A 25,174-nucleotide genomic window follows, 5' to 3' on the forward strand; every position below is an offset into this window, starting at 1 on the left:
ACCCCAAGACATCAAGAAGACACCTAAGATCCGAAGTTCTTAGAAGAATATTGCTTTTAAAAACAGCAGAAATAATACTTTATGTGGCACTCAACCTTGACTTTTTTCTTTCTTCCTCTATATTCAATTACCTTGTCTTGCCAATTTTACCTTCTCAATATTTGTTGAGTTAGTCCCCTTCTATCCATACTTACCATTACTACTACTACCATCATAGTTCACATAATCTCTTACCCAACAAATTTCACATAGTCCCTCTAACTCTTGTTTTGCCCTGTTAACATCTTTGTGCTACGTAGTCCCCAGTCATCTATCTAAAATGAAATCTGACCATATCACACTTCGCTACTTAAAAGAACCGTTCCTTGGCTCCCTTTGTATTTATTTAACAAATATTTACTTAGCACTTACTAATATGCCAGGCACTGTTTTAAGCGCTTTACAAATACTCCTTTACTCCTCACAACATTCTAGGAGAATTTAGCGAGCCCTTTGTAACAGCTTTGTAAATAGCAGAGCTAAAAGTCTAACCTCAGGTACGGAGGCTCCACAGTTGGGGCTTTCAGCCATCCTACTGTGCTGACTCCCTCTTTCCTGTAGTCCACATACTTTAACACAGTTTTCAAGGTCTTTGATCACTTCGTTTCATTTCTAATCAAGCCCCACCTTACTCAGTCTAGTATATATATGCCTTCTCCCTCCCCACTGTGTGATCTTTATGATTCTACTCCTGCTGTTCTCTCTGTCTAGAGCAACCTCTAGTATCTCAGAACAGAGTGCAGTGAATACATTTTGACAAAAGAATGATTTTATTTTATTTTTTTTTGAGACAGGGTCTGGCCCTGTTGCCCAGGCTGGAGTGCAGTGGCTAACTACAACTCTGCAAATCCTGTGCTCAAGCAGTCTTCTCGCCTCAGCCTCCCAAGTAGCTGTGTCTACAGGCCCATGCCACCATGTCCGGGTAATTTTTGTATTTTTCAAAATATAGGCCAGGTGCGGTGGCTCACGCCTGTAATTCCAGCACGTGGGGAGGCCGAGGCAGGTGGATCACCTGAGGTCAGGAGTTCGAGACTAGCCTGGCTAACATAGTGAAACCCCGTCTCTACTAAAAATTAAAAAAAATTAGCTGGGCATGGTGGCGGATGCCTGTAGTCTCAGCTACTTGGGAGGCTGAGGCAGGAGAATTGCTTGAACCCAAGAGGTGGAGGTTGCAGTGAGCTGAGATTGCGCCACTCTACTCCAGCCTGAGCAACAAGAGCAAAACTCTTGTCTCAAGAAAAAAAAAAAAGTATGTATATGTGTATACACACACACACACACACACACACACACACACACACACACACGTTGTTTTTATTCAATTTCATAAGAAGGGGGAAAATCTTCATTGACATTGGGTACTTTGAAATTTTCTCCAGATTCTTTTTTTTTTTTTGGAGACGGAGTCTCTGTCTCCTAGACTGGAGTGCAGTGGTGCGATCTCGACTCGTTGCAACCTCCACCTCCCAGGTTCAAGTGCTTCTGCCTCAGCCTCCTGAGTAGCTGGGATTACAGGTGTGCGCAACCACGCTCGGCTAATTTTTGTGTTTTTAGTAGAGATGGGGTTTCACCCTGTTGGTCAGGCTGGTCTCGACCTCCTGACCCCATGATCATCCCACCTTGGCCTCCCAAAGTGCTAGGATTACAGGCATGAGCCATTGCACCCGGCCAGTTTTTTTTGAGATGGAGTTTGACTCTTGTCACCCAGGAGTATAATGGCGCAATCTTGGCTCATTGCAACCTCCACCTCCCGGGTTCAAGAGCTTCTGCCTCAGCCTCCTGAGTAGCTGGGATTACAAGCGTGTGCTACCACGCCCGGCTAATTTTTGTATTTCCAGTAGAGACGGGGTTTCACCATATTGGCCAGGCTTGTCTCCAACTCCTGACCTCCGATCCCCCCACCTCGGCATCCCAAAGAGCTGGAGTTACAGGTGTGAGCCACCGCACCCTGCCAAGATTCTTAATAAAATGATTAAATGGCTAGGAAAGTCATTGTACTTGCTATTTTAAAGCTGTCATGAGTTGTTATGGTATACCTTGTATATGATCTATGTCACTTAGGCTATTGCACAGCCCATCAGATCTCCCCACTGAAAACAGCCAAAAGATGATGCTTGATCTGAATCTTAAAGAATGAATAATTGGGCCAGGCATGGTGGCTCATGCCTGTAATCCCAGCACTTTGAGAGACTGAGGTGGGTGGATCACTTGAGGTCAGGAGTTCGAGACCAGCCTGGCTAACATGGTGAAGCCCTGTCTCTATTAAAAATACACAAGCTGGGCGTGGTGGCTCACGCCTGTAATCGCAGCACTTTGGGAGGCTGAGGTGGGCGGATCACGAGGTCAGGAGATCAAGACCATCCTGGCTAACATGGTGAAACCCCGTCTCTACTAAAAATACAAAAAATTAGCCAGGCGTGGTGTCGGGCGCCTGTAGTCCCAGCTACTCGGAGGCTGAGGCAGGAGAATGGCGTGAACCCGGGAGGCGGAGCTTGCAGTGAGCCGAGATCGCGCCACTGCACTCCAGCCTGGGTGACAAAGTGAGACTCCGTCTCAAAAAAAAAAAAAAAAATACAAATAAAAATACACAAATTAGGTGGGTGTGGTGGTGCATGCCTGTAATCCCAGCTACTCGGGAGGCTGAGGCTGGAGAATCGCTTGACCCAGGAGGAGTATTGGAGTGAGCTGAGATGGCCACTGCGCTCCAGACTGCTGAGCGACAGCAAGACTCTGTCTCAAAAAAAAGAATAATTGGAGTGAACGTGGGAGGTCGTTTTAGGTAGAGGGAACAGCAACAGCAACATACATAGTCAGAAAAGCTTGAGAAACTATTTTGTGTATGCTGGTAATAGTTTGGAAGAGGGGATTGTAGAATTTGAGATTGGAGAGGCATGTCTGAGCCAGATTGATATAATTTGTATATTCTGTATAGCTTGTAGGCAAGTTGGAAGTCATTAAACAATTTCAAGCAAAAACAAACATTGTGAGATGATGTGTATTTTAGAGAGATTATGTGGATGGCAATGAGGAATGTGGATTTTGGAGGTCATGTAGACCTTTTCAGGAAATAACGATTAGTGCTTGAAGCAAGACAGTGACAATGAAGGTTGCTGAGTGGAAAAAGGTTTAGGAGGTCCAGGTGTGAATGAGTAGTGTGATGGGAGAGGCAAGTTTAAGCAATTCAGATTTGTAGTTTGGGTGACTGAGTGGAACTGAGAAACTAGGTGTTATTAGCCAAAGCAGAGAATAAGAGGAGGAGTTGTATAAAATATTACATAAAGCAGCCAGATAAATGTTCCTGAAACACAGTTTTCAAGTCACTTTGTTGCCAGAAACCCATCATCAGCTTTTTACTGTCTTTAATGAAAATGCAAAGAACACAATGGCAAAACATGGTACTGAATAGGTGTTTGTTGACTCCTAAATGGGCACTCAAATACTTCTCTTACGTGGCCTGGCTTTTCATCCTTTTTCTTATTGCCTTCCACGTCTACTGTGATTCAGCTTTGGGAAGATATTTTCTGTTCCTTTTGCTACTTTGTTCCTGCCCCACCCCCCTTATGCTTCAAATATGCCTACCACGTTTTCCATTTCCAGGCAGTCTGTTCTAATTTTTCCACCTGGAAGAAACTTTCTTTTCTCTGAGTTCGTAATCTTATAATAAGTACCTATTTTTCTCTTATAGCATATATAAAATATATTATCTGACTTGTCAAGTGAGTTAATGCATTTAAAGAGTCTAGGAATGACACCTGGAACATAGTAAGTACTCAATAAATGTTGTTACGGTGATGATTGGTGGTGATGATGATTAAGATGAGGTGACCTTTACTTTCTGCTTTCTTGTGATGGCAAAAATGATTTGTTGTCTATCCTTGGACACTAGGAAAGCAAAGTCGTTTACTTTGCTTATGTATATAAAAGTGCAAAAGTGAAATGATTCTTGAGCTGTAGGTGAGGGATATACAAAGGTAGACAAGCCCTTACATATTGACTATTTTGTTAAGCTTCACCACAGTTGTTTGAGGTAGGTGGTAGTATTGGTCCCTTTTTAAAAAATGGGTAAAGGGGTTAGGAAGTTTGCAAATTTCCCCAAGGTCACACAGTTTGTAAGGAGCCAGATTGATGTATGAATCTTAACTATTCGACTCCAAAGTTCTTCACAGGAGGGCTTCATATATGTAGGACTTACCCTTCAGGGCTTTCATTTCATTTATATTTCCAACTTATTACCTGTCAGAAAGCCTATCATGAGACCTATGCCCAATGAAAAAAGTGCTTTTTGAGTTTTCTTTTTTTTTTTTTTTTTTTTTTTGAGACAGAGTCTCGCTCTGTCACCCAGGCTGGAGTGCAGTGGCGCGATCTCGGCTCACTGCAAGCTCCACTTCCCGGGTTCACGCCATTCTCCTGCCTCAGCCTCCCGAGTAGCTGGGACTACAGGCGCCCACAACTGCGCCCGGCTAATTTTTTGTATTTTTAGTAGAGACGGGGTTTCACCGTGGTCTCGATCTCCTGACCTTGTGATCCGCCCGCTTCGGCCTCCCAAAGTGCTGGGATTACAGGCATGAGCCACCGCGCCCGGCCTTGAGTTTTCTTTAATTTTTTTTTTTTTTTTTTTGAGATGAAGTTTCACTCTTGTTGCCCAGGCTGGACTGCAATGGCGCAATTTTAGCTCACTGCAACCTCTACTTCCCGGGTTCAAGCAATTCTGTCTCAGCATCCTGAGTAGCTGGATGTGGGCGTCTGCCACCAAGCCCAGCTAATTTTTGTATTTTTAGTAGAGATGGGGTTTCACCACATTGGCCAGGCTGGTCTTGAACTCCTGACTTCAGGCCCTCCTTGGCCTCCCGAAGTGCTGGGATTACAGGTGTGAGCCACTATGCCTGCTAAAGTTTTATTTTGTGTATTTATAGTTTAATTTATTTTTTATTTTTATTTTGGAATATGTCAAATGTTAAAAGTACCTGCAGTAATATAACAAAATAGCCATGTAACTATTACCAGAATTGACAATTGACAGATGTTAATTAACATTTTGTCATATTTGCTTCAGAGCGGTTTTTTTTTTTTTTTTTTTTGAGATGGAGTCTTGCTCTGTCACCAGGCTGGAGTGCAGTGGCGTGATCTTGGTTCACTGCAAGCTCCGCCTCCCAGGTTCATGCCATTCTCCTGCCTCAGCCTCCCGAGTAGCTGGGACTACAGGTGCCCGCCACCACCCCCGGCTAATTTTTTGTATTTTTAGTAGAGACAGGGTTTCGCCATGTTAGCGAGGATGGTCTTGATTTCCTGACCCTAGTGATCCACCTGCCTCAGCCTCCCATAGTGCTGGAATTATAAGCGTGAGCCACCACACTCGGCCTAGAGCTTTTTTTAAGAAGACATTATTACAGTTGATGTCTTTTTGTTTTTTATTTTGAGACAGAGTCTTGCTCTGTCACCAAGCTGGAGTGCAGTGGTGCAATCTCCGCTCACTGCAACCTCAGCTTCCGGGGTTCAAGAGATTCCCCTGCCTCAGCCTCCTGAGTAGATGGGACTGCAGGCACGCACCACTACGTCCAGCTAATTTTTTTGTGTGTTTTAGTAGAGACGGGGTTTCACCATGTTGGCCAGGATGGTCTCCATCTCCTGAACTCGTGATCCACCTGCCTAGGCCTCCCAAAATGCTGTGATTACAGGTGTGAGCCACCATGCCCGGCCTTTTTTTTTTTTTTTTCTTTTTCTTTTTTTTCCTTTTTTGAGATGGAGTCCCGCTCTGTCACCCAGGCCGGAGTGCAGCGGCACCATCTCGGCTCACTGCAGCCTCCACCTCCTAGGTTCAAGCGGTTCTGTGCTTCAGCCACCCGAGTAGTTGGGATCACAGGCCTGTACCACCATACCCGGCTCATTTTTGTACTTTTAGTAGAGACAGGGTTTCACCATGTTGACCAGGCTGGTCTCAAACTCCAGGCCTCAAGTGATGCTCCTGCCTCAGCCTCCCAAGGTGCTGGGATTACAGGCGTGAATCACCACACCTGGCTTGATGTCCCTTTTGTACTTCTTTCCAATCGTGTCCGCCTTCCTCTTCTCAGTAGTAAAGTTTCTAAATGTTGTATGTAGCCCTTTGTTTCATGTTTTTATGCATTTGCATTTGGGTGTATCCATAAACAATATATAGTAGTGCTTTATAGATTGTTAGAATTTACATGAATATTCTACTGTATACCTATATTAATCTACTTGGTTTTGTTTCCTGTTTTTTAGATGCATTATTGATATATATAGATCTAGTTTGGTTGTATAATTTCTTATATATGATACCATATTTTCTTTTTTTTTTTTTGTGAGACAAAGTCTCACTTTCTTGTCCAAGCTGGAGTGCAGTGGCACAATCTCAGCTCACTGCAACCTCCACCTCCCGGATTCAAGCGATTCTTCTCCCTCAGCCTCCTGAGTAGCTGGAACTACAGACACGCACCACCATGCTCAGCTAATTTTTGTATTTTTAGTAGAGACGGGGTTTCACCATGTTGGCCAGGCTGGTCTTGAACTCCTGACCTCGTGATCTACTGGCCTCAGCCTCTCAAAGTGCTGGGATTACAGGCGTGAGCCACCACACCTGGCCCTATACCATATTTTCTTTATGTTTAGACTACAGAAATGGGCAATTAGGTTGTTTACAGCTTTTTACTATTACAGACAATGCTGCAGTGAACATAAGGAAGGTATTTGCTAATGAGATAATATGATGTGTGTGTTTGGGGTGGGCGTGGTGGCTCACGTCTGTAATCTCAACACTTTGGGAGGCCAGAGCAGGGGATCACTTGAGGCCAGGAATTTGGCACCTGCCTGGGCAACATAATGAGACCCTGTCTTTACAAAAAATAAATTAGCCGGATGTGGCGGTGTGTGCCTGTGGTCCCTAGGAGTTTGAGACTGCTGTGAGCTGTGCTTGTGCCTCTGCACTCCAACCTGGACAACAGGGTGAGACCTCATCTCTAAAAATTAAAAATGATTTGTTTTTGCACTGCAGAATTCACCCTTAGGTTAATTAAATAAAATATTTCTTCTTTGGTGATATTTATGCCTTGAGTTGAATAAAGAGAATGGATAATATTATTGCATCAATTTTAGAGTATAAATTTCTTTTTTTTTTTTTTTTTTTTGAGACGGAGTCTCGCTCTGTCTCCCAGGCTGGAGTGCAGTGGCCGGATCTCAGCTCACTGCAAGCTCCGCCTCCCGGGTTCCCGCCATTCTCCTGCCTCAGCCTCCCGAGTAGCTGGGACTACAGGCGCCCGCCACCTCGCCCGGCTAGTTTTTTGTATTTTTTTTTAGTAGAGACGGGGTTTCACCGTGTTAGCCAGGATGGTCTCGATCTCCCGACCTCGTGATCCGCCCGTCTCGGCCTCCCAAAGTGCTGGGATTACAGGCTTGAGCCACCGCGCCCGGCCTAGAGTATAAATTTCTAAACTGTTCCATTTTCTTCCGTCTCTTCAACCATTCAAACAACCCGACCGGGCGCGGTGGCTCAAGCCTATAATCCCAGCACTTTGGGAGGCCGAGATGGGCGGATCACGAGGTCAGGAGATCGAGACCATCCTGGCTAACACGGTGAAACCCCGTCTCTACTAAAAAATACAAAAAACCAGCCAGGCGAGGTGGCGGGCGCCTGTAGTCCCAGCTACTCGGGAGGCTGAGGCAGGAGAATGGCGTAAACCTGGGAGGCGGAGCTTGCAGTGAGCTGAGATCCGGCCACTGCACCCCAGCCTGGGTGACAGAGCAAGACTCCGTCTCAAAAAAAAAAAAAAAACAAAAAACCCATATTTATTTATTATCTAGCCTGGGGTTGAATACTGGCAGCCTTATATTTCTCTTTGCATTGATGGTTAATATTTTTTTGAGCCAACATTTAAAAACTAGCTGTTTTACATAAAGTCTTTATTTTTTGGTTATCTTGTAAAACTAGGAGCTCTCTCAACAGGCGGCCCACATTTTCCCATGACAACTGTTAACCTAAGCTGAATTACAGCTGCCTTCTTGAATTTTTTTTTCCCCCCGTGCTGGAGATAGGGTCTCATTCTGTTGCTGGGGCTGGTCTCAGACTCCTGGGCTCACGTGATCCCCCTACCTTGGCCTGCCAAAGTTCTGGGATTGCAGGAGGGAGCCACTGCACCCAGCCCCAGCTGCCTTCCTTTAGATGAGCATAAGCTCTCCAGTGCAACAAGTTTCTGGTACTCTCTGTTGGTGTTTATTATTGCCCTTATATTGTTTATGGTGGAGAAATACTTCTCTATTGATAATGTTTCTTTCAAAAATGACAAAAAGTATAGCTTGACAGCTGTAATATTCAAGAAAAGTGGAAAAGAGTATATTTTTCTGGAAATGAAGAATTTTTTTTTTTTTTTTTTTTTTTTTTTTGAGACGGAGTCTTACTCTGTTGCCCAGGCTGGAGTGCAGTGGCACTATCTCGGCTCCTGCAAACTCCGCCTCCTGGGTTCAAGCAATTCTCCTGTCTTAGCCTCCCGAGTAGCTGGGATTACAGGCGCGAGCCACCAGGCTCAGCTAATTTTTGTATTTTTAGTAGAGACAGGGTTTCACCATGTTGGTCAGGCTGGTCTCGAACTCCTGACCTCGTGATCTGCCCGCCTCAGCCTTCCAAAGTGCTGAGATTACAGGCATGAGCCACTGTGCCCGGGGCCGAAATGAAGAATATTTTAATATATATCTTTTTTAAGACAGAGTCTTGCTCTGTCGCTCATGCTAGAGTGCAGTGGTAGGATCTTGGATCACTGTAGCCTCTGCCTCCTGGGTTCAAGCAATTCTTGTGCCTTAGCCTCCCCAGTTGCTGGGATTATGGGCGTGTGCTACCATGCCCTCCTAATTTTTATATTTTTAGTAGAGACAGGGTTTTGCCATGTTGGCCATCTGGTCTTGAACTCCTGGCCTCAAATTATTTGCCCGCCTCAGCCTCCCAAAGTGGTCAGATTACTGACTTGAGCCACTGTGGCTGGACAGTAATTTTGGTTTTAATTGAACTTTGAAAACACGACTGTATCACTGGTGTTCCATTTCTAGCCGACTCAGACTTTCACCTGGCAAGTTGGTCTCTGTATTTGATTTGTAACTCCTTATTTAAAGCAAATTTATGAGGATGCATAAAACTACAAAATGCCTCAGATTAAAAGTGAGGAGAAAGAAGAAACAAAAACAAAAGGTAAAGTCCAGTCAGGATATGGGCAAAAAAGGTTTGTTATAATTTTCTTGCTACAGGCAGAGCACAGATTTGACTCTGAGCTTTCTAGGAGCCAGCAGGAGAGAAAAACTTGGTAGTTTATTTTTTTACAGTGTCCTCAAGATAAAAAATAAAGTAGATAGTTCAGAAAGATAGCTAACCACTTGGCACTATCAGGCTAGAACCACTTGGCACTATCATGTCGAATCTTTTGGCTTCCCTGGGCCGCACTGGAAGAAAAAGAATTGTCTTGGGCTACACATAAAATACACTAACAGTAGTTGATGAGCTTAAAAAAAGTCACACACAAAAAAGTCAGTGTTTTAAGAAAGCTTACAAATTTGTGTTGGACCACATTCAAAGCCATCCTGGGCTGTGGGTAGCACAAGCTTGGGCTAGAGTTTCTCATGGGGTTCTTATAAAGAGGATTATATTGCAATTATTATTATCCTCTTCAACATCTCTAAGGTAGATGGATGACAAGTATTTAAGTAGTCTTAGTATGGGAGACCAATCACATCACATGAGTCAGTCTTGAAAGAGTGGATAGATTTGTCTTTCAGTGTCTGATGAGTGGATGAGTTTCCTTCAACCCAGCTTTTTAACCTCCTTGGCAGGTACCTCCATACATCAAATACAGACCATTCATATGTAGGATTTAAATTATTCTGTGAAAATCTAATTTTACCCAGAATAGAATTTGTGGGAGTGACTACATTAAAATCCTTGTTAGAAAATAATTTCAAATCTTCTTCATCCTTGTCTTTCTTCTAATTCAAAGGTGGGTAGAGAATATTCTTCCAGAATATCCAAAAGTGGTAAAACATGAAGAAATATAGAAAAAGGCCAGGCGCGGTGGCTCACGCCTGTAATCCCAGCACTTTGGGAGGCTGAGGCAGGCGGATCATGAGGTCAGGAGTTCGAGACCAGACTGACCAATATGGTGAAACCCTGTCTCCACTATACAAAAATTATCCCAGTGTGGTTGTGCGTACCTGTAATCCCAGCTGCTCAGGAGGCTGAGGCAGGAGAATCGCTTGAACCTGGGAGGCGGAGGTTACAGTGAGCCAAGATCGCGCAGTGCGCCACTGCACTCCAGCCTGGGCGACAAAGTGAGACTCCGTCTTGGGGCAAAAAAAAAAAAAAAAAAAGAAAGAAAATAAGAAATATATATATATATATATATATATATATTTTTTTTTTTTTGAGACTGAGTCTCATCGCCCAGGCTGGAGTGCAGTGGCGTGATCTCCACTCACTGCACCCTCCGACTCACCGGCTCAAGCAATTCTCCTGCCTCAGCCTCCTGAGTAGCTGGGATTACACTGGCATGCCACCACACCTAGCTAATTTTTGTATTTTTAGTAGAGACGTGGTTTTACCATTTTGGTCAGGCTGGTCTTGAACTTCTTACCTCAGGTGATCTGCCCACCTCAGCCTCCCAAAGTGCTGGGATTACAGGCGTGAGTCACCTCCCTGGCCATTTTTTTTTTTTTTTTTTTTGAGACGGAGCCTCTCTCTCTTGCCCAGGAGTGTGCAATGCGCCATCTCAGATCACTGCAATCTCCGCCTCCTGTGTTCAAGCGATTCTCCCTGCCTCAGTCTCCTGAGTAGCTGGGATTACAGGTGCCCACCACTACGGCCAGCTAATTTTTTGTATTTTTAGTAGAGATGGGGTTTCACCATGTTGGCCAGGCTGATCTCAAACTCCTGACCTCAGGTGATCTGCCTGCCTCAGTCTCCCAAAGTGCTGGGATTACAGTCGTGAGCCACCGCATCCAGCCCTAATTTGTTACGTCTTACTTTCAAAGCTTGATTCCTTACAAACATTTGTTGAATGCTAGAAACTGTGCCTGATGCTAAAGATGCAAAGATTGAATTTAGTTTAGTGTTTGCTGCTAAGCAGGTCAGTCTGGTACTAGTGACAACTTAATATACGGTTACAAATAATGTGAGAGGTAGCACAGTTTAGAATGAGTGATCTTTCAAATTTGTCTTAATAGTGGAGAAGTTTCTCCAAAAAACTATGTGGAAGCCAAATGTATAAACAGATAAAAACAGAATCTTACCTACTTGGCCTCCTCTATGTCTTCATGCCTACTGTTTGAACAGTTGGTGTGGAGACAAAAAACAAACAAACCTGGTGTGCATCCTGGCCCTGCTACTTTCTAGCTGTTTGACCTTGACCTAACTTAGTTTCCTTGCTCCGTATTGTAAGAATTAATGTAGGAAGGGGCCTGGCATGTAATGTCAACCAGTAAATGATAGCTGTGAGGATTATACTTATGTGGCGCAGTGAGACTAAAGGAGACTGGATTTACCACTGCCAAGGGAGATGGGCTAGTCAGGGAAGGCTTCACAGGAGTGGTGATGGGCTGCCTTCAGGCCGAATCTTAAAAGTGATCAGAGCTGGGCACGGTGGCTTGTGCCTGTAATCCTAGCACTTTGGGAGACTGAGGCGGGAGGGTCACTTGAGCCCAGGAGTTCAAGACTAGCTTAGGAACAAAAAAATGAAAAAATTAGCCCAGCATGTAGGCATGTGCTTGTGTTCCCAGCTATTTGGGAGGCTGAGGTGGGGAGGATCACTTGAGCCCAGGAGTTCAAGACCAGCCTAGGAACAGAAAATGAAAAGAATTACCCCATGCGCTTGCCTCAGCAGCACATATACTAAAATTGGAAAAAATTAGCCCAGCATGTGGACGTGTGCCTATGTCCCCAGCTACTTGAGAGGCGGAGGTGAGGAGGATCACTTGAGCCTAGGAGGTCCAGCCTGGTCACAGAGTGAAACTCTGTCTGTGAAAAAATAATAATAATTAAAAGTGAATGGAAAATGGTCCGATATAAGAGTTAGGGACATGTACCCAAAACAAACCATTTTAGTAATGAAGACTTGTGAATGTGGAATGCATCCTCATTATACCTTTTTGAGGATAAGAGCCTTCACCTGCATTCTAGGATGCTTTTCTGTGTGTGTGTGTGTGTGTGTGTGTGTGTGTGTGTGTGTGTGTGTGTATGTATTTTGAGACAAGGTCTCACTCTGTCTTCCGGACTAGAGTGTAGTGGTGGGATCATAGCTCACTGCAGCCTGGAACTCCTGGGCTCAAGTGCTGCTCCCACTTCAGCCTCCTGAAGTTCTGGGAGAACAGGCGTGAGCCACTGTGCCTGGCCCATCTACAGTTTTTGACTCAAATTTTACTGTTACGGTGGGTCAGGCCAAAGCGAGAGACTAACTTGCTTTGGTAAACTGAAGTACAGGTTGAGTATTCTGTATTTAAAACGCTTGGGACCAGAAGTGTTCTAGATTTGGTTTTTGGATTTTGGAATATTTGCATATACCTGATGAGCTATCTTGAGAATGAAACTCAAGTCGAAACACAAAATTCATTTGTATTTCGTATATTCTTTTTTTTTTTTTTGAGACGGAGTCTCGCTCTGTTGCCCAGGCTGGAGTGCAGTGGCATGATCTCAGCTCACTGCAAGCTCTGCCTCCCGGGTTCACGCCATTCTCCTGCCTCAGCCTCCCGAGTAGCTGGGACTACAGGCGCCCGCCACCTCGCCTGGCTAGTTTTTTGTATTTTTTAGTAGAGACGAGTTTCACCATGTTAGCCAGGATGGTCTCGATCTCCTGACCTCGTGATCCGCCTGTCTCGACCTCCCAAAGTGCTGGGATTACAAGCTTGAGCCACCGCACCCGGCCTATATTTCGTATGTTCTTTATACACAAAAGCCGAAGGTAATTGTATACAATATCTTAAATAATTTTGTGCATGAAACAGAGTTTTAACTTTGACCTGTCATATAAGTGTGGAATTTTTCCACTTGAAGCATCTTGTTAGCATTAAAAAATTTCGGATTTTGGAGCATTTCTTTTTCTTTTTCTTTCTTTCTTTCCTTTTTTTTTTGAGACAGAGTCTTGCTCTGCCACTCAGGCTGATGCAGTGGCACGATCTTGGCTCACTGCAGCCAACCTCTGCCTCTCAGGCTCAAGCGATTCTTATGCCTCAGCCTCCAGAGTAGCTGTGATTACAGGCATGTGCCACCACATTCCGCTAATTTTTGTACTTTTAGTAGATACAGGGTTTCACCATGTTGGCCAGGCTGGTCTTGAACTCCTGACTTCAAGGGATCCGCTTGCCTCACCCAAAGTGCTGGGATTACAGGCGTGAGCCACCGTGCCTGGCCCATTTTGGATTTTTGTGTTAGGGATGCTCAACCTCTACTGTAAACCTGAACTTGTAAGCTGTGTATGATCATAATGTAGTGATGCGTTTATAGACAAGTTCTTCCTAAGTGCAGTTGAAAATTAGAAATCTTTATAATTCTCCTCTGAGGTCTTAGGTAGGAGATTTAAGTTAAATGGGAGTACTGCTATGGTTAAATTGCAGGTGAATACTTAAAATTTTTTTAATGTGTGGGGGCACATGAAAATTTTAATTTGTGTGGGTACATTAAAAATTTTTATTTTTTATTTTTATTTTTATTTTTATTTTTATTTTTTTTGAGACGGAGTCTCGCTCTGTCACCCAGGCTGGAGTGCAGTGGCCGGATCTCAGCTCACTGCAAGCTCCGCCTCCCGGGTTTACGCCGTTCTCCTGCCTCAGCCTCCCGAGTAGCTGGGACTACAGGCGCCCGCCACCTCGCCCGGCTAGTTTTTTTGTATTTTTTAGTAGAGACGGGGTTTCACCGTGTTAGCCGGGATCGTCTCTCGATCTCCTGGCCTCGTGATCCGCCCGTCTCGGCCTCCCAAAGTGCTGGGATTACAGGCTTGAGCCACCGCACCCGGCCGAAAAATTTTTATTTTTAATTTTTGCAGGTGGATACATTGGATTTTTAAGAAGGAACTAGAAAATTAGTTTCTAGGAAAAACTGATGAATCATAATTGGATACTTTTTCTATCTTAACAATGAAAGATCTTTCTTTGTTTATAACAGTCCGATTTACGCAAAACATTTTGATGTTAGAGGCTAACACAATGAAGGGTTATTAAACAAAATGGAGGCGATAAACTAAGAGTGACATACATATGGATAAAATCATATAGAATTTAATATGTACCAGGTACTGTGTTCTAAGTATTTTACATGAATCAACTCATCTAATCTTCTGACAATCTTTTTTTTGAGACAGAGTCTTGCTCTGTTGCCAGGCTGGAGTGCAGCAGTGCGATCTTGACTTACTGCAACCTCTGTCTCCTGGGTTCAAGTGATTCTCCTGCCTCAGCCTGCCGAGTAGCTAGGACTACAGGCGTGCACCACCACGCTTGGCTAATTTTTTGTTTTTTTTAGTGGAGACGAGGTTTTGCCATGTTGGCCAGGCTGGCCTCAAACTCCCGACCTCAGGTAATCCGCCCACCTTGGCCTCCCAAAGTGCTGGGATTAAAGGGGTGAGCCACCACGCCCGGCCCTATCTTCCTGACAATCTTATGAAATAGAGACTACTATTAGAAGTAGCTGTATCCGATAATTTCTAGGTATAAGAGGGTTTGCAGACTAGAGCTAGCAAGTCAAATCCTACTGTTTTTGTTTTGAGAAGGGGTCTCTGTGCCCCAAGCTGGAGTCCAGTGGCCTGAGCATGGCTTTTCTGCAGCCTTGACTTCCTGGGCTCACGCAGTCCTCCTGCCTCAGCCTCCTGCGTAGCTGGGATCACAAGATGCACACCACTACGCCTGGCTAAGTTTTCATTTTTTGTGGAGATGGGGATCTCACTTTTTTGCCCAGGCTGGTCTCAGACTCCTGGGCTCAAGTGATCCTCCTGCCTTGGCCTCCGCAAGCGCAGAGATTACTGGTGTGAGCCAGCATGGCCGGCCTGCCACCTGATTTTGTACCATAAGCCTAAAAATGTTGTTTTTTTTTTCAATTTTTAGTGGTTGAAAAATCAAAAGAAAATATTTTGTAAAATAATTTTATAAAATCCATTTGATAAACTAATAATTTAAAAAAAAATAAGTGAAATTCAAATTTCAGCGTCCATAAAGTTTTGTTGGAATAAAACCATGTCTTCTTCTTTTTTTTTTTTTTCACATTTTCCTTTAAAAAAAATTTTTTTTTTTTTCTTGTTTTTGTTTTTTGCATCTAAAACTGAAAGAAAGCAAACAAGCTGTGGGAGGCAGGGCCGTCACATCAAGTGGTGGCTCCTGGGAGTTTGTGTGGCCCCACCCGCCACCCCTGGGCACCTCAGCACAGAGGCTGGGAAGGGTCGGTGGCCCTTGGAAGCAGAGCCAGGGTCCCATTTTCTTGCTTGGGTGAAGCTCAGCTCGCAGGGGCGTGACCCCCTCCATAGGGGGAAGTGGCCGTCATGGGGGACAAAGGCTGTTCTCCTGTGCTGAGTTCCCGATCCGGGGCCCGCAGGGTTGGTGGCTGCAGCGGCAGAACCACGGGGAAGCTGGCCATGTAGAAGATGCGGCCCAGGCACCTGGCCACCTGGGCCTGGGCCTTGAGGGCAGGCTCCAGCTTCAACCCCATGGTGGTCAGCAGGTGCTCCTCCGTCAGCTGTGGCAGGGTCTCCCCATCGATCCCCTGCTCCCTGAAGACCGCAGTGTACTCTCCACAGCCAGACAGGACCCCTGCACGAAGCTGCAGACATCATCCACGGTCCACTTGCTGATGTCCTCAGGGGCCAGGACCTCATTCCCATCCATGGAGAGTCTTACGGCGCCGGGCCAGGTTCTGCTTCTGCAGGAGCTCCTGCTGCCAGGCGAACATCTCCCGGGCAGGGGGCAGGAAGCCATATCCTGGGGTCTGGCACAGAGGTGAGGGCACCCCCAGAAAGGGGGCCCTGAAATGGAGGCCCAGGGTGATGTGAGGGCATTCTGGGGCGACAGCAAGCGGGGGCGGCTGTGGCAGCTACCTGTGGACAGTAGCGCAATGAACAGCCTCTATATCTTATGTATTGTTTATATGTTGGGGTTTTTTGTTTTGTTTTGTTTTGTTTTTTGAGACATAGTCTCACTCTGTCGCCCAGGCTGGAATGCAGTGATGTGCCACCATTCCTGGCTAATTTTTAAATTTGTGGTAGAAACGAGGTCTTGCTGTTTTGCCCAGGCTGATCTCAAACTCCTGAGCTCAAGGGATCCTCCTGCCTCAGCTTCCCAAAGTTCTGGACTAGTGAGCCGTGGCACTTACCTAGCCAATACATAGTTTATTGTTGCTTTCTTACTACAGTGGCAGAAGAGTTGCTACAGAATCTGAATGGCCCACAAAACCTAAAATACTTACTATCTTTGCAGAGTTTGCTGATCCCTGGTCTAGATACAAAGGGGAGAGAATATAAGATAGAAAGCAACAAAGTTAATATAGATGCAAAGAATGTGTCTTTATTACAACTTCCCAGAAAGACTAGATAGTTATATAAAGAACAAGGCAACTGTGTTTTCTTCTTGAAGGATTTTTAAAGAGGACTTTTATAAAAAGCCTAGGCTGGAGTGTAGTGGTGTCATCATAGCTCACCGAAGCCTTGAACTCCTGGGCTCAAGTGATCCTCCCACCTTAGCCTTTTGAGTAGTTGGGACTATAGGCACATGCCACCATGCATGGCTAAATGTTATAATTTTTTCTTTTCTTTTCTTTTTTTTTAGAGATGGGTCTTACTGCATTGCCCAGGCCAGTGTTAAACTTCTGGCCTCAAGCAATCCTCCCACCTCAGCCTCCCAAGGGGCGGAGATTATAGTGTGCCACCACTGCAGGCCAACATTAAAGTAAATTTAAAAGAAAAAAGTGATCCACAATCTTGAAAATCATACTAAAACAGTGAATGTTTGTCCTCACATTCCCTCCCACTATTTGTGGCATATGCAGTTGGCCCTCCATATCTATGGGTTTTGTATAGTGGATTCAACCAACTGCAGATTGAAACTATTCAGACAAAATGATAGTTGTGTCAGTACTGAACATGCAGTTTTCCTGTCATTATTCCCTAAACAATACAATATAATAACAACTTATATAGCTTTTTTTTTTTAAGGTATTCTAAGTAATCTAGAGATGATTTAAAGTATATCACAGTATGTGTGTAGGTTATATGCAAATACTATGCCATTTTACGTAAGGGATTCGAGCATCGTTTTTTTGGTATCTGAGGGGTCCTGGAAGGACTGTACATGTGTATGATACACAACAGCTGAGATAAAAAGTACAAGGAAAAAGCGATTTATGACATAATCTAAAGTCATAATTCAGTTTCTTTAGAACCTTCAGGTGTTCAAAATGGCTTCATTTTGAAGACAAAAGTGGGAAACTTTTTTTTTTTTTTTGAGACGGAGTCTCGCTTTGTCGCCCAAACTGGCGTGCAGTGGCCGGATCTCAGCTCACTGCAAGCTCCGCCTTTCAGGTTCACGCCATTCTCCTGCCTCAGCCTCCTGAGTAGCTGGGACTACAGGCGCCCGCCACCTCGCCCGGCTAGTTTTTTGTGTTTTTTTAGTAGAGACGGGGTTCGGGGTTTCACCGTGTTAGCCAGGATGGTCTCGATCTCCTGACCTTGTGATCTGCCCGTCTCAGCCTCCCAAAGTGCTGGGATTACAGGCTTGAGTGGGAAACTTTTTATTTTTTTTTTGAGATGGAGTCTCACTCTGTCCCCCAGGCTGGAGTGCAGCGGTGCAATCTTGGCTCACTGCAACCTCTGCCGCCCGGTTCAAATGATTCTCCTGTCTCAGCCCCCTGAGTAGCTGGGATTATGGGGGCCTGCCACTGTGCCTGGCTAATTTTTGTATTTTTAGTAGAGACATGGTTTCACCATCTTGGCCAGGCTGGTCTCGAACTGCTGACCTCATGATCCACCCGCCTCGGCCTCCCAAAATGCTGGGATTACAGGCGTGAGCCACCGCACCCAGCCTGAAACTTTCTCTTTTTTGAGGGACGGTGAAGAAGTAGTCTTTGAGCACCCATCAATAACTGAACGCATCTGGGATGAAGATTATCCCTAATGTGTTTGATCAGTCTGGTGTGGCAATAAGGATGCACCCAGGAGGTGATAAGGAAATCCACGAGGTGATAAGGAAATCCAGGAGGTGATAAGGTAGACAGACTGAGAGAGAAGACAGAAGGAGAGAAAAGTAAGGAAAGGAAAGATCGGCAGTAATGAGAGGGTGCTTACAAGCTGCAGCGGCAGTGAATGTGAAAAACTTAGTGGAAAGAAAGCAATGAAGGAACAAGAATAGGATGAGTTCTCAGTTACCTACTTTATTCTTCAAGTAGCCCTTATTCAGCACATCTTTGTTGTAGAATGGAGAGCAGTTTATTACATTTGATAATCTTTGAAAGCATTAATTTGCTTGGAGGGTACCCAGGGAGTAGAGTTCAAGCAGTATAAAGAGTGAAAAATGTTCATTCTCGTAGAGTTTACGGACAGACTAAGCTTATATTAATAAAGGTTCTATATTATAGGAGAAGAATACTGCTGCTGGAATATGGCAGTATATTAGGGTTCTCCAGAAAAACAAGACCAGTAGGGTGTGTGTGTGTGTGTATTTGATTGTGTATGTGTGTGTCTGTCTGTTGTGAAGGCTTGCAAGTTCAAAATCTGTAGGGTAGGCCGACAGGTCGGGGACCTGGAGAAGAGGTGATGTTGCATCTCAAGTCCAAATGCAGTCTGTTGGCAGAATTATATCTTCCTTGGGAAATCAGTCTTGTCTTTTTCTATTAAGGCCTTTAACTGATAGAATAAGGCCCGCCCACGTTATAAAGCTAATTGACTTTACTCTGAGTCTGCTGACTTAAATGCTAATCCTATCTAAAGAAATATCTTCACAGCAACATCTAAACTAATGGTTGATCAAATATACTGGGCCTAGCCAAGTTGGAATGTAAAATTAACCATCACAAGGCTATAATAGAAACCATCTCATAATGTATATTTGGGACTTCTGGTGAAAGGCAAAGGGCAGGCCGGGCGCAGTGGCTCACGCTTGTAATCCCAACACTTTAAGAGACCGAGGCGGGCAGATCACGAGGTCAGGAGATCGAGACCATCCTGGCTAACACGGTGAAACCGCGTCTCTACTAAAAATACACACAAAAAAATTAGCTGGTCGTGGTGGCGAGTGCCTGTAGTCCCAGCTACTCGGGAGGCTGAGGCAGGAGAATGGTGTGAACCCGGGAGGCAGGGGTTGCAATGAGCCGAGATCACGCCACTGCACTCCAGCCTGGGCGACAGAGCAAGACTCTGTCTAAAAAAAAAAAAAAAAGGCAAAGGGCAAAGCCAAACATGATTGCTCTTAATAAGAAAAAAATGGACATCCAGATATGACTTACATTGTGTTACTTAAATCTAAGTCTGATTGATTTCAAAACCCCAAAACTATTTCTACTTTTTATTTCTTCAGATTTAAAGCCGTGGACCACCTATTTGCAGCACTTGCCTTTAATGCTGGAGTTAGGAGATTTGAGGTCGGTAGGAATGCTTCTCAGTGAAAAAAGTGGTAGCTTAATCTTTGGCTCAAGGCTAATTGTAAAATAGAAAATATTTTCATATGTAAATTTTGGATGGGTAGCTTAAATCTTGCAAAATGAGTGAAGTATAGTGGTTAGCTGTAACTAATAGAAAAGTGAAGAGTGGTGAAGCTGTCAAATAAATTTACATCTTTTTCAATGAACCATACCTGAGCTCAGTCCAATGAACCACACCTGAGCTCAGTCCATTCCTCAGTGATTTTACCATACTGATAAACCAACCTGATCTCTTTTTTTGTTTTTGTTACCTGCCGACAGCAGATGCTAGTGAATCATAGATGGGCTTCTAAGCTGAAGCAGAATAAGAAGTTAGATATGTTCAAGTCTCAGTGTTTTAGGCTGGATGCAGTGGCTCACGCCTGTAATCCCAGCACTTTGGGGAGGCTGAGGCAGGCAGATCACTTGAGGTGAGGAGTTTGAGACCAGCACAGACAACATGGTGAAACCCCCTGTCTCTAATAAAAATGCAGCATTTAGCCAGGCGCGGTGGTAGGTGTCTGTAATCTCAGCTACTTGGGAGGCTGAGGCAGGAGGATTGCTTGAACCTGGGAGGTGGAGTTTGTAGGGAGCGGAGATTGCGCCACTGCACTCCAGCCTGGCCGACAGAGCGAGACTCAGTCCCCCATCAAAAAGTCTCAGTATTGGATTAAAAACTTTCATTTAGGCTGGGTGTGGTGGCTTACGTCTGTAATCCCAGCACTTTGGGAGGCCGAGGCGGGTGGATCACGAGGTCAGGAGTTCGAGACCAGCCTGTCCAACATGGGGAAATCCTGCCTTTAGTAAAAATACAAAAAATTAGCCGGGCGTGGTGGCAGGCGCCTGTAATCTCAGCTACTCAGGAGGCTGAGGCAGGAGAATCGCTTGAACCCAGGAGGCAGAGGTTGCAATGAGCCGAGATTATGCCATTGCACTCCAGCCTGGGCGACAGAGCAAGACTCTGTCTCAAACAAACAAACAACAACAAAAAAACTTTCATTTATCATTTGTAATAGTGTGAATGGGAGAAGTCTAAAATCTCTCGTGTCTTCAGTTATTCATACAGAGCACATGATACTTCAAGAACGTGAAGTTAATCTTTTGATAAATTTTGCCACCATTTTTTCAGAAAACAATTTTAAAACTCTAGAAACTCACCTCTCTGGGTAAGAAAGGAAATACAAAGATTGATCTAAGGAAATGAAGTTACTCTCCTGGAGTACTTTGTCTTTCTATGTAATCTCTTGGATTTAGCTCTAGACTGGAGTCTTTTTCAGATACGTGATGAAATGATTTTATAGGAAAATTTACTTTTTTTAAAGAAATTATTTGACTGCATTATACTACATTGTTAACGATGGAGTTTTATTTATTTATTTATTTATTTTATTTTGAGACAGAGTTTTGCTCTTGTTGCCCAGGCTGGAGTGCAGTGGCGCAATCTCGGCTCACTGCATCCTCCACCTCCTGGGTTCAAGCGATTTTCCTGCTTGGGCCTCCTGAGTAGCTGGGATTACAGGCGCCCACTCACTTGGGAGGCTGAGGCAGGAGAATCACTTGAACCCAGGAGGTGGAGGTTGCAGTGAGCCGAGATCATACCATTGCACTCTAACCTGGGCAATGGAGTGAGACTCCGTCTCCAAAAAAAAAAAAAAAAAAAAAATTCCAGAGCAGCAGTCATATGACACTCCCACAGGAGATAATTCTTCATGATGTTAAATGAAAACAGTGTCACAAAGTAAGCCAATTTCAGGGACTTTTAAAAGAAAGCATGTCTCAAGTTCATTGTTTTAGCTGGGGTTTTTTGTTTGCTTGTTTTTTTTTTGTAATTTTGTTATTTTTCTTTCTTTATTTTTGAGACAGGGTCTCACTGTGTCTCCCAGGCTTTTGTGCAGGGGCGTAATCACTGCAGCCCACTGTAGCCTCCAACTCCTGGGCTGAGGTGATCCTCCCACCTCAGCCTCTGGGTAGCTAGGACATAAGTATGTGCCACTACGCCCGGCTAATTAAAAAAAAATTTTTGTTTGTAGAGATGGTATTTCACTAGCTGGGACTACAAGCATGTGCCACCATGCCTGGCTAATTAAAAAAAAATTTGGGCCAGGCACGATGACTCACGCCTCCCGGGTTCCCACCATTCTCCTGCCTCAGCCTTCCGAGTAGCTGGGACTACTGGCGCCGCCACCACACCCGGCTAGTTTTTTTGTATTTTTTAGTAGAGACGGGGTTTCACTGTGTTAGCCAGGATGGTCTCGATCTCCTGACCTCATGATCCGCCCGTCTCGGCCTCCCAAAGTGCTGGGATTACAGGCTTGAGCCACCGCGCCCGGCCAAAATGCTATTATTTTGAAACTACCTTTTTAAGCTCAGGGGTGTATGTGCAGGTTTGTTACATAGATTAAGCCTAGTACTCATTAGTTATTTTTGCTGATTCTCTCCTTCCTACCACCCTTCACCCTCCGGAAGGCCCCAATGTGTGTGGTTTCTCTCTATGTGTCCACACGTTCTCATCATTTAGCTCCCACTTATAAGTGAGAACATGCGCTATTTGGCTTTCCGATCCTGCGTTAGTTTGCTAAGGATAATGGCCTCCAGTTCCATCCATGTGGAACTACTATTCTAAACATCTAGTAACTTGCAAGGTGTCATGGAACCCAGCTTATCGGGAGACATTGCTTGACAGATTCTTGAAAGCAACTGGTCTGAAAAGATACTCGGTTCTTGACTGAGAATAGCTTCTGCCTTGCTTCATTGTTGCATCTGGAAAATATTTGGATTAAGATTAGGAGCCATAGGCCGGGCGCGGTGGCTCAAGCCTGTAATCCCAGCACTTCGGGAGGCCGAGACGGGCGGATCACGAGGTCAGGAGATCGAGACCATCCTGGCTAACACGGTGAAACCCCGTCTCTACTAAAAAATACAAAAAACTAGCCGGGCGAGGTGGCGGGCACCTGTAGTCCCAGCTACTCGGGAGGCTGAGGCAGGAGAATGGTCTAAACCCGGGAGGCGGAGCTTGCAGTGAGCTGAGATCCGGCCACTGCACCCCAGCCTGGGCGACAGAGCAAGACTCTGTCTCAAAAAAAAAAAAAAAAAAAAAGATTAGGAGCCATAATATATAATATGTGCTATTCAAGCATGGTGTAGATAATCCGTTTTTTTTTTCTTTTTTCTTTTTTTGAGACAAGGTCACCCTCTGTTGCCCAGGCTGGAGTGCAGTAGTGTGATCTCAGCTCACTGCAACTTCTGCATCCCGGGCTCTGGTCCTCCCACCTCAGCCTTCTGAGTAGCTTAGACTATAGGCGTGTGCCACTATGTCCAGCTAATTTTTGTATTTTTTAGTAGAGATGGGGTGTATGTATTAGTTCGTTTTCACGTTGCTGATAAAGACATATCCGAAACTGGGAACAAAAAGAGGTTTAATTGGACTTATGGTTCCACATGGCTGGGGAGGCTTCAGAATCGTGGCAGGAGGCGAAAGGCACCTGTTACGTTGTGGTGGCAAGAGAAAAATGAAGAAGCAAAACCGGAAACATGATAATCCCAACAGATCTCATGAGACTTACCATCACCAGAATAGCATGGGAAAGACCAGCCACCATGATTCAGTTACCTCCCCCTGGGTCTCTCCTGCAACATGTGGGAATTCTGGGAGATACAATGCAAGTTAAGATTTGGGTGGGGACACAGCCAAACCATATCATTCCACCCCTGGTCCCTCCATATCTCATGTCCTTACATTTCAAAACCAATCTTGCCTTCCCAACAGTCCTGCAAAGTCTTCACTCATTTCAGCATTAACCCAAAAGTCCACAGCCCAAAGTCTCATTTGAGATAAGGCAAGTCCCTTCTGCCTGTGAGTCTGCAAAATGAAAAGCAAGCTAGTTACTTCCTAGATAAAATGGGAGTACAGGTATTGGGTAAATACATCTATTCCAAATGGGAGAAACTGGCTAAAACAAAGGGATTACAGGGCCCATGCAAGTCCAAAATCCAGCGGGGCAGTCAAATTTTAAAGCTCCAAAATGAACTCCTTTGACTCCAGGTCTCACGTCCAGGTCACGCTGATGCAAGAGGTAGGTTCCCATGGTCTTGGGCAGCTCTGTTCCTGTGGCTTTGCAGGGAACGGCCTCCCTCCTGTCTGTTTTCACGGGCTGGCCTTGAGTGTCTGCAGCTTTTCCAGGCGACAGTGCAAGCTGTCAGTGGATCTACCATTCTGGGGTCTGGAAGGCAGTGGCCGCCTTCTCACAGCTGGGACTCACAGTAGCGACTCGTGTCGAGGGCTCCGACCCCACATTTCTCTTCTGCACTGCCTTAGTAGAGGTTCTCCATGAGGGCACTGCCCATGCAGCAAACTTTTGTGTGGGCATCTAGATGTTTCCATGTATCTTCTGAAATCGAGTTGGAGGTTCCCAAACCTCAGTTCTTGACTTCTGTGAACCCACATGCTCAACACCATGTGAAAGCTGCCAAGGTTTGGGGCTTCCACCCTCTGAAGCCACAGCTTGAGCTGTACATCGGCCCCTTTAAGCCACGGCTGGGGCGGCTGGGACACAGCATGGGGACCCTGGGCCCAGCTCATGAAACCACTTTTTTCTCCTGGGCCTCTGGGCCTGTGTTGGGAGGGGTGCTGCCAGGAATTTCTCTGACATGGAACGGAGACATTTTCTCCATGGTCTTGGGAATTAACATTGGGCCTCTTGCTTCTTATGCGAATATCTGCAGCCAGCTTGAATTTCTCCCCAGAAGATGGGTTTTTCTTTCCTTTTTTTTTTTTTTTTCTGAGACAGAGTCTTGCCCGGTCGCCCAGGCTGGAGTGCAGTGGTGGGATCTCGGCTCACTGCAAGCTCCGCCTCCTGGGTTCACACCGTTCTCCGGCCTCAGCCTCCCAAGTGGCTGGGACTACAGGCGCCTGGCTAATTCTTTTTTTTTTTTTTTTTTGTATTTTTAGTAGAGACGGGGTTTCACTGTGTTAGCCGGGATGGTCTTGATCTCCTGACCTCGTGATCCGCCCGCCTCGGCCTCCCAAAGTGCTGGGATTACAGGCATGAGCCACCGCGTCCAACCAAAAAATGGGGTTTTCTTTTCTATCATATAGTCACGCTGCAGATTTTCCAAACTTTCATGCTCTGCTTCCCTTTTTTTTGTTGTTGCGGGGGGGATGCAGTCTTGCCTGGAGTTATCCAGGCTGGACTGCAGTAGTGCAGTCTCTGCTCACTGCAACCTCCACCTCCTTGGTTGAAGCTATTCTCCTACCTCAGCCCTCAGGTAGCTGAGATCCCAGCCACAGTAGCTGGCATTAGCCACCACTCCTGGCTAATTTTTGTATTTTTAGTAGAGATGGTGTTTCACCGTGTTGGCCAGGCTGGTCTAGAAACTGCTGACTTCAAACGATCTGCCCACCTTGGCGTCCCAAAATGCTAGGATTACAGACATGAGCCACTGCCCCTGCCTGCTCTGCTTCCCTTTTCAAATGAAATACTTTTAAAATACCCAGGTCACCTTCTGAAT

At 45.2% G+C, this 25,174-nt stretch overlaps 1 protein-coding gene across 3 annotated transcripts in view; it reads left to right on the forward strand.

The window, feature by feature from the left end:
- The window catches only part of PAFAH1B1 (platelet activating factor acetylhydrolase 1b regulatory subunit 1), a 107,974-nt gene that overhangs the window by 9,040 nt on the left and 73,760 nt on the right, over positions 1-25,174 (forward strand). Inside the window, exon 2 of one of the 3 annotated variants that reach the window (XM_077968500.1) lies at positions 834-961. The gene's annotated coding sequence lies outside the window, so the exon portion shown is untranslated. 3 annotated transcript variants of the gene reach the window in all.

Source organism: Macaca mulatta, chromosome 16, assembly GCF_049350105.2.
Source record: "Macaca mulatta isolate MMU2019108-1 chromosome 16, T2T-MMU8v2.0, whole genome shotgun sequence".
Taxonomy (NCBI): Eukaryota; Metazoa; Chordata; class Mammalia; order Primates; family Cercopithecidae; genus Macaca; species Macaca mulatta.